The 14,713-nt window shown below is 39.9% G+C and overlaps 1 long non-coding RNA gene across 1 annotated transcript; it reads left to right on the top strand.

The window, feature by feature from the left end:
* Nucleotides 1–23: 23 nt before the first annotated feature.
* Nucleotides 24–4,379, top strand: LOC127059511 (uncharacterized). The gene is made up of 3 exons (XR_007777427.1): nt 24–300; nt 2,914–3,057; nt 3,533–4,379. It is a non-coding gene; the product is annotated as an uncharacterized LOC127059511 (long non-coding RNA).
* Nucleotides 4,380–14,713: the final 10,334 nt, after the last annotated feature.

The following is a 14,713-nucleotide window of genomic DNA, read 5'->3' as shown; positions in this document are numbered from 1 at the left end:
GGCGGGGCGGGGCGGGCGCGCGGAGGGGCGGGAGCGCCCTGGCCCTTTCCCCCTGCGCGGGGCAGTGCGGCAGCGCGCGTGACGGCTGTACCCCCTCAGGGGCTCCTGCGGCCTTAGCCGGCCCCCCCGTCACATCCCGCTGAACGGCAAGTAACGTAATGCTCCTGATCCCTTCGTTCTGGGCTCATTCGCCGCTAGTGTTCAGAGCAGCCGTCCTCAATGGTTGGTCGCTCTGCGTAGTGTTCAGAAGAGATTAAGAAAAGGCATTTGTTCCCTGGTGTGGAACCCCTTCAGATTTTGGTAGGTTGGCGAAGCCTGAGGAAGGTCCGAGGAAACAGCGTGTGTGTGGCTGCTGTCAACTCGCAGGTGCTTTTACGTGGAGCTCTGGGAGAAAGGAACCTTCCAGACGGAGTTCAGCGAGTTTTCCCTGCCGCAGTTCAGTGCCGCGTACACCTGGCCCAGCTGCTTTCAGAAGCCTTTCCACAGCAGTGTCCAGAGAAAGAAACTTGTAGTTTAGCTCCGTGCCTCTGGGTCTCACAGCGCTGAGGTCACATCACACATGAACCTCAGTAACTTCACAGAGTTACTCTCATCTAATGGCTCAGTAGCTCCCAAACAACACTCCTGTGTCATTGCTCTTTCCCTGGCTCCCTGGAGGGAATAGCCCTTGCAGAACACGCTGCGCAGGATCCTCACTTTATTGCCATAGTAGAGTCTGTGAGCAACAGCAAAGGAATGGAAAACATTCATGACCTGAGCTAATTTTGGTGGCTTCACTGAAGTGACGGCACTGCATAACTTGTAGTACTGTGTAGTTTGAACCATATGTTGCAGTGAAATATATTCGTATTGTATCTGTAACTTGCAGTAATATATCTATAATTCAGTGCTGTGCACTTCCTGAGTGTCTACTTAGGAAGATAAAGGCATTTGGGAAGTGAGCCCTCTACTGTATTCTTAAATACACTTCAGAAAATGTATATTTCTAACATCATCTTCTGGCTGTCTCCACACTCCTATTGTGTCAATGACTTTTTTTAACGTTACAATCAGATAAATTCAGATTAGACTGAATGCTTTTCAAGGTCTGAAAATGTACTGCAATTAGAGTCTTGCTAATCAGGGCATTTTCAACACAGCAGTCCTCCTAATTTCTTGCAAGCAGTCCTCTCAGTTGGTGGCTGGGCTTTAGGAGCTTGTTGGAAAGTTTCCTTGATTGCTGTTTTTAAATGCCAGATGCTTGCACTGTTTCGATCTTGCTTGCTGCACTGGCAAACCTGGTAATCAACAGGTTCTCCTAATTCTTTCTAATGAGACAATCTCCAGCTCTTGCATTAACGGGGAAAAATTATAGCCAGATTCTCCAGGTGTGTACAAATGGATGGAAACCTTGCTTACCTGGTTAAGGACATGCTGTGTTTTTTTACTGTAAGAGGGGGAAAAAATACTGTGGGCTGATCTTGGGGAAATGCACCCCTCTGCTGCAGAAATTCCACTTTTCTTGCTGCATTACAGTGGGAGATTATTGTCAAAACTGTCCCAAAATGAGCAAAAGGGGGAAATCCTTGATGTTAAATTACAGGACAGAATGGAAACCAGACATATTGGCTCCTGTGCTGTTGTAGCTAAAACAGTAGTAATTTCAAGAGCTGCTGGTTTACCTCCTGTTTCCTTTCTGGTATGTGTATCGTTGGGGTTCATTCTACTTTGCCTGGTTGTGGTTTCTCACTATAGTACTTTCTTTTGATTCTGAACTCTGAGCATGGGCACCAGGATGAACACCTTTTCAGAAATCAGCCTCTATGAGAGGTTTTTTTGGTTTTCCTATAGAGAAAGCTGTTGTTCTGAGCTTCCACTGTTGGCATTGCAGAGGGGTTATCAGCAAAGAGCAGATGACATTTCTAGTCTGCAGAGTGCTGTGTGTTATGAGGTTAGCTTTGAATGGTCCAGGGACCAGAAGGTTTGGATTGATACTGCTGGGTGCAAATTCCACCCAGAGAATGCCTAGATCATCCTGTATTCCCTTAAAAAGGCTTTCATTCCTAACCCTTCCTCAGTTTTCTAGTGCAAAGAAGTCAACTCCAGAATTCTAGCTATCCAGTGCACCACCACTTTTAAACAAACATCAAAAAACACGCACACACTCAAAAACACCAAAACACAAATGCAAAAATGCCCAAACCAAATATATCACGGAACAAAGGTCCACAGCCCAAAGAATTCTTGTATGAGAAATCAGCCAAGAAACCAGAAGCTTAACATATCACATGGTTTGCCTACTGCCTTTATAAATTCCTTACCTCATCTGTCTTGCATTGCAAAATATATTATAAATTAATTTTTTTGTGCACTTTAAATGTAAAACTTTAGGGACTTAGGAAGTATCCCCAACAATCAGATTCCTTTTATAACACAGAATGTGTCCCAGGGAAGGCACCTATGCATATTATTGATGATCTGACTGGTCCTGCACTTGGGTCACAACAACCCCAGGCAGTGCCACAGACAAATTTCTAAGGCATTTGGTTAAATTAGAGGAGGCATTCATGATATTGTCTTTATATTAAATTTATAGCAACAAGTTTCAGTTTATAAATGCAGCTATCTATACTTACTTGCATCCTAAGTTCTATTTAGAGTTTCTAAAAGTAGCTGATGTCACTGGCAAAAGGAATCAATTTATTCAGTTTCACTGAAAGAGCAATTTTTGCTTGAAATAAAACAACCTCCCTAGGATAAAATGTATCAATAATAGTTTTACCTGAATTCATATACAGCTAAAATTACAAACTGAGAGGAGAGGATTTTATTGCTCTGCACTCAGACTCTCAATCATTGCTGCTAATGACAAACATTTTCAGACATTTTATTTCTAAAACTCTGTTTTACATCCTGTTTTTCCCATGGACACAGTGCAAACCAACAAGCCTCTGACTTCCCTTCTGGCGACGTTCCAGGCAGCAGAGGCGCCTGCATAAGCTAAGTGATGACAGGGGCTTCACTGTTCACCACTACAATAGAAATGTATCCTTTTCTTCCCTAACAGAGGAAGGCATTGTAAGTATTGCTGAGATGACTCTCCTATTTGAACTGTACTGTTTGCTCCTTTGACTAATTATTGCCACAATGAAAAAGACAGAAAGGAACACAAGTGGCTCAAGTGCTTTTCCTTGCATTGCTAACTCTTGAGACCTTTTACATCAAATCTTCATTATTTTTCATTATTTCTTTGCAGAAATAACAGACTCTGAGGAGGTTTGGTTTTTTTTTTTTCATGTAATGTTGCTTTACACCAAATTCTCAGCATTTCTTATTACTCTTTCAGAGTAACCTCAAAAAGCTCTTGTAGCCTAGTGCATATTCTTGAGCAAATTTACAATGGGGGTCTTCTGTTAAAGGCAGAATTTAAGTACTTCTTAGATTTTGCTTTTTCTAACTAAATCAATTTATACAAAATGAGCAAATATTTGGCTTACATTGTTCTAACTCATTTATGCCCTTACTTATTGTGTATGTCTTGGTTTTGCCTTAGGTCTGAGTGAGAATGGGACCTCATCAGATGATGTAACCTGTGAACATATAGTTGGAATGAAAAAATGCCATCTCTTTAAAAAGGCTACAAAAAGCAAGCTTCAGGAAGTCATAATTTCTTTTTATCCCTGAAGAGGCCTGCCTTCATATAGCTACATACAGATATATAGCCAACATATAACTGCATCCTGTCCTTTGCCAGTCTGAGCATGAGTGCAAAAGTTCTCGTTTCTACTGACTCCACAAAAATGCATTTTTAAATAGACTGAGGAACTGAACACTTTGCAGCTTTGGGCTGTGAATACCAACATATATTACATAACACTATCCTCTTAACTGTTTGATCCTCCTTGTAATCATCAGCTATAGGTTTGCCACCAGGTTTTGTGGAAGGATATTTAGAAAGGTTCATAAAGCTTTACTGGTAACTTAATTAGATGAAAAACTGTTTGGTCTTTCTGTAAGTTAAGGGTTTGTATCTGCTTTTAAAAGGATGGGTTTACATGAGAAACATAGTCACTAGTGTTGGCTTTCTGTAAAGCATATTTGAAAAAAGAGTAAGATAATGTCTAGGTACTCTTCAATAGGTAAAGAGGGCTGATCTGCTTATTCAACATTAATCAGAAGTGCAGTAAAGAAATTTTTCCAAATGCTGGACAACATTTCACTGTTTTGTTTTACTTTTGGTTTGATTTGCTCTGTGCTTTTGTTTTGGTTGGTCATTTTTTGAGGGAACTTTATCTAGTGCTTTGAGTTTCTAAATTGAAAGATATTTCTTTCATTAAAGTTGAAAATATTTTCACGTTTTGCTTGATTTCATGTGCTGTTAATATTGCTAATAAAATACTGTCCAGAAAGTTTCTATCTTGCTACCATTTTGTTTGTCCTAATTAACATGTTTTATTTTTAATACCTGCATACTTGACAAATAGAAAGACACTGCTATTTTGAAAGAGCAGTTGCTATTAAATATTCATAGCTTGTTCTTGGTAAAGAAGGCTCAGTAACCCCTGTTGCTTTGACTCAGTGGCTTTTCACTGTACCATGGAAACTTTGATATGAAGGCTGTATTCTGATTATTGTTCAGATTGTACTTATTTAGCATCTTGTTCTACTTTGCCTGTTTAGTATCTTTCCAGTATGTTTTAAGAACTGGGGGGAAAACCTTATGCAGTAACAGATGCGCTTAAGTTCACTAAAACCAGTGCACCATTGTGAACCTTTTTAGTCTTTTAATATTTTAATATTTAAGTTTTGTCCTAGGTTGCAAATGCAAGATGTGGCTGGGGGTGTGTATTCTGTTGCCATCTGTTAGAGGTGGGACAGTTATTTTCTGTTAATTGGGCCACCTATTAAAACCAGGTGGGGCAGTTTGCTTTATCTCTTCCACAACCCATCCTCCCTCCGGGAAATATCTTCTGTTAATGGGCCATGGAGTGTCACTGCATGGCTGATAAAATTCCATCAGCCATTGTGAGATGCTCCACCCTGGGGGAGGAGCCAAATATTCCTACCTGGAAACAGTTGGAGCTTTGGAACATCACAGGCAGCCTTTTCCCACTGCATTCCCAGAGGAGCAGCTTTCTTTTCCACTGGATTCCTAGAGGAAGACCAGGCCCATCTACACCTGGATCTTCAGAGGAAAACTCCACCCTTCTACAGGATTACTGCTCCAACAGAACCAGACCTGTCACTGCAGGAGGGCTGCAGCCACCATTTAATGGGACTGCTACCAACACCCTGACCCACAGGGTGTCAGGTCGTATTCTGACTCTGTCAGTGGTCTTCTTGTACTGTTGCATTTGTATTTTAATTTTCCTAGTAAGGAACTGTTAATCCTACTCCCATATCTTTGCCTGAGAGCCCCTTAATTTCAAAATTATAATAATTGGGAGGGAGGGGGGTTACATTTTCCATTTCAAGGGAGGCTCCTGCATTCCTTAGCAAACACCTGTCTTTTCAAACCAAGACAGATTTGGGCGCCCAGTGTGGGGCCTGAGGGCATCGGGAGAAAAGGGTGAAAAAAGTAATAATACTACTTAAATAACCTAATTTTTTTTTTTTATGCTAGATATAGGAACCTCGTTAGGTGTCACCATGTAGTCTAGCTTACCCTGGTTTGGGTGGCATGTGATTGTGGCTAAATTTTTCCCATTTGCAAACCCTTTTCTAAACATGGGTCCTATAACTAAGGCTACTGTGGCTGTTATCCAGTTTGCTTTATAGGTTAATAAGGTGAGGAATTCATGGTTTTTTAACTTCCTCTGGAAGGTGAGCACATGGATTCCAAGCTATCACACACTAACTGTATGTTTTTGGGGTTACTTTAATAATGGTACCTACTGTGAGGAAATTACACTGGGGGAAATTTTCTCCCAACCCTTCACCCAGCTCTTTGTGTCTAACCCCCCAGTTTTCAAAGGGTTCAAACCTTCTCTAAATACTATTGATATCGCACAGTGGCTGGTGTTGCTGATAGGCCTGTTCTATTTAGCATTCAGAGATAAGGGAAGATTGACTTGGTTAACCACCCTGACACCTACCCCAGAGACCAGGGATGCTGCCACAGAACCTAAAATTTTCCATTTCAAGGGAGGCTTCTGCCTTCCTTAGCAAACACCTGTCTTTTCAAACCATGACAATAATTAAGGAACACTTGCATGTAAAACATCGTGATTCTCAGACAAAGTCCACTTAGGATCTACATATTGCAAGCCTAGTTTCCTTACTCCTTGCTTGAACTTGCTCCTGTCCATCCTAAGGAATCTTTTTCTCTCTCTCATTATGTAGACTTTTAGGTTCCCTGCTCTACTGGAATTGATGTTATTCTCCGGTCTTACTGTTAGAGCCGTAAGGCTCACTTTGTTAGCTTCAATGCCCCAGAGTTACTGTCATTAGTCTTAACTTCTCCTGTGATAGTTAAAGAAGACTGTTTCCTACCAAGTATATCATAGTCTCTTCCTTATAGGTTAGGAATTTTCTTATACTTTCTAACCTTCAAGTGTTGCCAGAAGAAATGGATCAGGGTTAACATGTTCACCATGAATCATACTATATTTACCCTCTGTCCCTTCAAGCTATAAGCTTGCCTGAAAATGTCACTTATTTTCAGTTATTCTGATTTTACTTCTACTTTCAGACTGGCAGTTCCCACCCCTTCACTGCCAGGGGAAACATGGTAATTCTGGTAGCAGGTCTTTAATAAAGAAGCCTCTGTATTGTGAACGTGAGCTTTCTTTGACTCAGGGTGTTCTGCTTCAGTCAAGAGTCCAGCAGATTTGAAGTGCTCAGTTTCTGAGGTGCAGTACAGATTTGCTGTGTTGCTGAGGAGCTCTCTTTTATAGCAGTGACATCTGTCAGGACTTAGCTTTGAGTATCAAGCCCCAAATACCAAGATTGACTTGGAAACCCACTGGCAGTTGGTGCTTGGATAAGAGGGTTTTTAACCTTGCTTTATTTTCTCATGGGTATTGCCATTTTCCAGGCTGCAGGGTGATGAGGTTAGAGCAGGAGAGGAGGCTGGTGGGTGTTTGCCTTCTGAAGAAAGAGACTTGACATCTCGTGAAAGACTAAGAAAGCCATATGGCTAAAACACCCCCCTGTGAGACAGAGCAGATTGAAACCCATTCAGTATTATAGAGTCATCCCTAACTCAGCTTCTTCTGGATGCTTTGCAAAGACAAGATAAACATGCCACTGAATGCTGCCCCCCCATCTGTTCTTGATACGTTACCAGCTGTGCAGCAGGTCACAAAACAGTGTCCTATACAATACCTTTTTGCTACTTTTCTACAGACTGCTGTAGGAAAAGAGTGAGATTCATTGTCAGGAGAACCCCTCATTACTGTACAGCTTGGACCAAGCTCTGACAGATTGTCTTCTTGAGAATAGTTTGGGCCAACCACATCTTGGTGTCAGTAGCCCTATACAATGTACAAAGTGTGTTCAAACATCCAGCTCTGCCCCATCACACTAATATGGAATTGCTAACAGAAAATTATGTTCTAAAAATTAGTTTAACTTAATGGAATTTTTTTTTCATATAGGAGGTAAATACAGCATGTACAATAACATTCTTAAAAAAAAAAAAAAAAAAGGAGGGAAAGGAAATGTAGCTTGTTTTGTTCAAGAATAAGTCCTCCAGATCCCTAGTAGTGTGAATTAGCACAGCTCTTCAGCAGCCATGCTGACATAATCAAGTTGATACTCTGGCCAGACCTTTCTAAATAATTTATTATTAATTCATATTAACTCACTTCATTTTTCCACTATGTAGGACTCTCCTACTTCCCCTTACAAGTAATTTTTATTCTGTAAGTGGAGAGGAGGAGGGTGGAGGGATAGGCAGTCTTTGCTTTTGTAGTTTCTTTCTAAACAATTAAATGCTTAACAGTGGGGATTTAAAATATTACCTTATTTCCATTACCAATTAACTTGCATCACTTCTTGTGAGTTTTCACTGGAGTATGTCAGAGGTTTATTATTCTGTATATAGCATTATCTGTATTTTATTTAATAGTAGTAACTACTGAGTAAATATTTCTGTAACAGTGTCTCTCTAACCAGTGAAAGGCTCTATGTGCTCAGATGAGGAGTGTATATTACCAAGTGCTAATACATGAAAACTGTGGTAGCCTCGTAGCCTCCATACCCCCAAACCCTCAATTCTTTGCTCATCACAAGGCTTATTCAAACCACTCAACTAAAACCAGTTTGCTTGAGGATATTTGCTAAAAATACCTTGTACCTGGTAATCAGGACAGTCTTCCCTGCTCTCACAGTGCTGTTATTCAGCCTGTGAAATTTGCATTGTATCAGTAGAGTACTGCAGTCTCTTACCTGAGTCATCTGCCAAAGAAATGTTGGTAAACGTGCCATCCTCTTCGTCCAAAGGTAACTCCATTTTTCTGCCTTTTCCCAAAGTTTTTGAGATGTGTGTTAAGCATGGCAGTTGTCAGCCATTTTTAAGTGCACACGTGACTTCTCTGGTTAAATCTTTAATGAGTCCACACAGGTGGTATTGGCAGCTGCACACGTCTTGCTCTGTGTGCCGTCTCCTCTGAACCTTGAGCTCTTTTGCGGAAATCATTCAGCTGGAAAGTTTCTGACTTCTCACTGCTTTGTCAAACAAATGCTGAACAAACACTGCTGTTACAAGTTCTTTAACAGAATTGTATCCATCCTGGCTGGCTTTTTGATATCATTCTCCTTTATTTTCTCTAGGGCTGCACAAGGGATTTTCTTGGAGGGGTTTTTGATAGAGAAAAGAGCAAAAGTAACTTAGTGTTCAAGAAATGTTGCTTACAGTCCATGAAAATGCAATGGACAGACCTGAGAGCAGCAATTTTAAAATATGATCTTCAAATACTTAGGAATGTGAGTGATTATATTTACATGAAACAGCTGCATCAAAACCAATTAGGTAATGTGGAAAAGTGAAGGAATGTGAGTGTCAGATGTTTGGTAGTAGAAGACAGGAGTAAGGAAGAGAAACACGTTAAAAGAAAACCCTACTTTAGTCATCTTATTTTGCTTCTTAAAGAATGCTGGACATAGTTTAAACATACAGATTAAAAATTCACCTCAAACTACTTACTTTAAGAATATCTTTTGTTTGTACTCCTGAAATGCAATGTTTTTTTCTTGCAATTAATTAGAAAACATAAAATGGGCTTAATTGAAGACAGAATAGTGAATAGTGGAATCACTATTTTCAGGGCATTGTATCAGAATCTACCTGTACTTAATTTTTTAAAATTTTGTATTCAGAAGAAGACTGTAAGGGTGTTGACAAATACATTTTTTTCTTAATTGTAATTCAGAGCCTCTCTAAAGTCTCCCTAAAAATCCAATCCTAGTTTTGTGAAGCACTGACCAACTATCGAATGAGAATTCTCTGAATTTACAGTTTGTCTTTCACACTTTTGGATGTAATTTTAGACTTCTGAGACGGCTTCTATGTACAAAGAAAATACGTATAACTTTGCAGGACGAAGGACAGAAGACACAGAATCACAGAATTAATTAGGCTGGAAAAGACCTCTGAGATCATCAAGTCCAACCTTTGATCACCACTGTGTCAACCAGACCATGGCACTAGTGCCACATCCAGTTGTTTCTTGAGCACCTTCAGGGATGATGACTCCATCACCTCCCTGTACAGTCCATTTCAATGTTAAAAAACCCCCTTTCTCTTCATCTCATGGTGTCCTGATATTTTACTGGTGAAAAAACATCCTTGGACAGGAGATGCCATGTTAAAGTACAAGTACCCATTTCTTGCTGTCACCATGTTTCATCTAAGAGGAGGAACACAAAGGAACAGCAGCAGACAGAGGTAGAAAAAAGCTTAAAAGAAAGCTATGTAATGGAATTAACTGTCAGAGCAAAAAGAGTTTAGTTATTTCCATAAGTGAATTATTTTCACTGGAGTAATGGACATTAATGTAAAAGTTAATTTGGTTATAAAATATCAGTTCATCTTTCTGAGGGCTTCATTACCAAGTTGAGCAGAGGTTGTGGAATGCTGAGTAGCTGTCTGGCTGCCTTTTAAAATAGGTGTCAGGAACTGGCAGAGGAGTATGGGGACAGCATCTTCTACAGCTGCTCCTGAGCCTTTTGTTTGATTTTATAGCAGTAACATCAGTTCATGTAGACATGTGCTGGCCTGGTTTTGATGAGTTTTGATAACAAGCACATCAGCAGATCACTGTCTGGTTATGATGGCCATGAAAGCAATAGATTAACGCCCAAGAATATCTTTAGGCTTGGTACTGAAATGAAGCCCAGGATTTTGAGGTTGAGCTGTGTCAAGGACACAATTGCAGAAGGGTGTAGATCCTTAGATTTAAAACACCATAGCTAAACCTCCCTGGTAGTAGGTTTGCATTTTCATTACTGTAAGTACTGTGTAACTGTTTTCTAATTGAAGTGTTTTAACAGTGACCTGGAAAGGAAGTTGGTTCTGAGTTAAGTATGGATTTATGGAGGATGTTGGCGAAACCTCAGCATGTGCTGACTCCTGTTTATACTGACAGTGTAACAGTGCTTATAGCAGCACGGCTGAGGCAGACTTCAATGCCACTCCTTTATTTAGGGTTCAGCCTTGCATTTACAAACTGAGCTGAAACATCAGAACATTCAACAGCTCTCTTCACCTGCTTCATTTGTTTCCTATTACAGTGCTAATTTCTTAGCTCTGTGGGTCCACAGATGTGGTGCTTTTTGGAAACAATTTTCAGTGACTCTGTTTCAAAAAGGGAAGAGTTTAGTTGGTTGAGAGACATTTTTGATGTCTGCACCACTTGGCAAAACTTCACTGACTCCTTGTCCCAAGGGTGCAATCCTCCAGATGTGCCTGCTGCTGCTCTGGTACTGTCTGTATATCAATAATATACAAGTTTGGGGATTTTTAAAGTCAAAAAAACACTCAAGAGAATGTTACTGTTGCTTTCAGAGAACATTGGGACAGAGTCAGAGCACTGTTGGTAGGTAAGATCCTTGTTGCAATGCAGTTGTGGCTGATCTTCCATCAGGTTGCTCTGTAGGTGCAATCCTACTGTGTTCTGCTTTTGTTATACAGTGGTTTGATCAAGAGTCTAACTTGAACACAAGGCTTTCAAATGTGGATGAGTATGATGTAAGCAATGCAGTGTAGTAAGTACGCCACTAAAAGACTCTGAAGTAAGGATTCTTAGGAATCTGAAGTTTAGATTCTTAGGAAGTGCATTCTTCTGCTTTTAGTCAGCACATTTAAAAACAAACCCAAAAAAGCTCCTTTTGATTTTTGTTTTTTTCCAAGTAAGACAATAAGCTCTGTGCAAAGAGCAGTATTTGGAATTATTTTTCTTACACAAAATATTCTAAAATACATCCAACATATCAGTTTCCCACTGATATAAACAACAGCATTTTAAAACTTCATGACTTGTTAGGAAACGGCAGCTGCCAGTCCATTTCTCTTTTAATGAACTTTGACAGAAGGAGCTGTGGCATGTGGTTAGTGCATGCCAATAAAGCATTAATCATACCAATGAACTCACAGGATGTTCAGTGCTAGGCTGACACTGTGGCACACTAACCTACTTGCAGAACAGTTTCCTAAGGTGGTAACAGAAGTGTATTAAATGTGTTATTCACAGGTTTAATCTGTAAGCTGACCTATGTTTATACTTATTAGTAAGTGTCCTAGGTGTTTGTTTTCTTCCTTACTCGCTTACCCCTTACCCTTTAATGTACTTACAAGCCATGCTGTGCCTGAGATTGTCTTCTAAATTTTGAGACAGATTTCAAGCTGCTGATGCTATGCAGATGCCCATCATTATTTGCAAATGCTGCTTCTGAAGCTGCATCTAAAATTGCCACCTAGGAACCATTCACAACTGCCCACTTGTACTCCTGTCCTCTGATTTACTACATTTGATTTTTATGAATGCATACATATTGGTTTTTTCTGCATGAGTAATTTTTTTTTTAATTTGGATCCACTATCTTAAAATGGGTGGCTTGTTCATAACATCTGGTAGGTACCTCTTAAAATAGACCCACTTTCCTTCACGCTTGTGCATTCTACCTGCTCAGATTTCCTGTCCTGTGTCTTTCTAGACTTGAAGAACACCTGCTTTCTGAATAAAAAAAAATTAAAAATCTACTGCTTCAGACTGTTTCACACACTCCATAAAGTATAATTCTGTTATGATTCCTGTGTAAACTAGGCAGTGACTGGGCAATGGGTGAGCCTATCTATATTTCACTAGTATGTGCTTTTCCTTTTCCCATTCCTTTTTCTTTCATCTGATACATCATCATTTTTAACTAGGTGCCTGCAGTGTGCAGCAGGACAGGACTCTTCCCAGGACTTTGGAATGATCAATCTGCTTTTCTCTTGGAGTGAAAGCCATTTCTGCTTCAGTCCATTGATCTATGATTCTAGAGATGGCAGTAATTTAGAAGCAGACCTCAAGTAATTTCTGCATCTCTGATAATGTTTCACAGTGTTCATTAAAGACACTAGGAAATTGTTGGTTAGCTCACCAGAGGGTACCAGTGTAAAATGTTATTTTCTTCTTTCGTTACTCTATAGTCATACTAAATATTTCCTCCATGTCTTTGGAATATGGAGATGTAGAGAGCATTTGACAGTACCCACCCTGAGACAGGGTATGCACAGTGCATACCCTGTCCCAGGGTGTGTGTTCCTTCTGCTTTTGGCAATGTATCTGACCACTAGCATTCATCTGAAGTGAGTGTGAACAGAACACAGGAAATCTTCCTTCCTCTTGGGTGTTCCTAGGCTCCTCCAGGTGTGTAACCAGCTGACCTGTTTGCTGCTTCTCTTCCATAGTGCAGATAAGTAGAAAACAGATTTTAAATGTGTAGCCATTAAAATTTTCATTGTCAAATGGATGGGGAAGGCTTAATCCAAAGAAAGCTTGTTGATTAACCAACAATTAAATATATATAATACTAATAGATTTTACTTTGTTAAGATGATTTTAGAAATGGATGGATCTCAATGCAGCCATATAAACTTTCTGCACAACAGTTTAAGTGCTGAGATCTCTAGTTTGAGTACTTAAGCAATGTAATTTAAGCACTGATTTCAGTGCTGGCCTCAGAATTAGAGCTGGTTTCAGGAGAAGAGTAAGTGTCTTGTGCTGTTGCAGCAAGGCTGACATTGGTACTAGGTCCAACAGGGTGTCAGCCTACCAGCTCTTCTGCACCTTTTCTCAGAACCTTACCACTTACCAGGAGGAAAAATAGGGCAGATACATAAAGCATTTTACCATTTCAAGCCTTTCTTGCAAAATTGGATGCGATCTCTTCATGGCCTGAATTCTGCCTACTTTGGGCTTGATGAATTTCATTGGATACTCTTACCGGGCTGCCTGCTGTTGTGGCAGGCTTTGAAGGAGAAGGTCATGTGGGAACTACATTTGCTGGTCTTGGGTACTTTGTGTGTGTGCCAAGGGAGGACTTTGGCTTGTTCATAGCCCTGTAATGTGCAACTGGTGAAGAGGACTGGGTCCAGAGTACCAGGCAGAATCACAAGCCTTTGATGACTTATTAGCTTGAACAAATATGGCATTTGTCATTTTCTCTGACCAAAGTGACCAAAGCAGCCTGCTGCTTCTCATTTGGAGCACTCTGCAGAATAAGGTGTGTGTCAAAGAATGGCAAAGTCCATGCATGTATAACTGTTTTTACAAAGCCCCATACTTTAATAAGTGTTATTGTCACTTGCATGCAGATGCACCATTTAAAGATCTCTAGTTTCCTGTTGTGACACATCTAGTTTCTGAAAGAATCTGCAGTGGAATGAAATCATGTAACACATTTGCTCAGTCATTTGTTTCTTGCTTATTTTTGGATGTTGTCTATTTGAGCTGTGGCTATGCTGGCTTTCCTTTAGTGCAAGTCTCCTGGAGGGTTATTGCTGATGGCATCTGTGGCCAAAGCTGGTCTGGAGAAATTAATTATTTAATGTGACTAATGCATTTAATGGACTTGATGATCAATAGTGCATATAACAATACAATAGTAGGGAAATCTCAGTTCAGAGCGAAAGATGTTTTCAGATATGATAAAAGCAATTTGTGGAGAAGGAAGTGATCTTTGGTCATATTCTTTCCCCTACAAAATGGGCTATTTCCCAGTGACTTTAGTAGAATTGTGCATAGATCTTAGTTTAATCATGAATCTTAAAATGGTGTTTCCTTAAAAAAAACCAACCTGAAATTATGTGAGAATCTTCATGGGTTTTATTTTTAAAATGCATGAGTCGTGTTAAGGAATGAAAGTTAAAAGGATACTTGTGAACCGTGACAGAAACTGAACACAAATGTGAAGTATCTGAATGTATTAAGGAGAAATTCTGGTACTTTAAATCTAAATCCATGAGTCACAGCATTTACATGGTGAAGTACTTACTTTGTTCCCATGTTTCAATCTAAAAATGTTTTATCAAGGCAAGGGTTTTTTTTAGAAGTTTAAGTTTTTTTTCTTTTTTTGAGGCTATGGAAGTGGTTACAAGGTATCTCTTGCACTCATGTTTGAGTAACTTTGCTTACTGAATTCCCTGGTTGGGAATTGCATTATCTTGAAGAAAAGGTTTTCAGTTTTGATTTGGAAAAGCTGAAAGTAGATGAGTGTACTAGTTTGAAAGCAAACCAGTGGGAGATCC

The sequence above is a fragment of the Serinus canaria genome, chromosome 4 (genome assembly GCF_022539315.1).
Source record: "Serinus canaria isolate serCan28SL12 chromosome 4, serCan2020, whole genome shotgun sequence".
Taxonomy (NCBI): domain Eukaryota; kingdom Metazoa; phylum Chordata; class Aves; order Passeriformes; family Fringillidae; genus Serinus; species Serinus canaria.
This window is presented reverse-complemented; position numbering and strand designations above follow the sequence as displayed.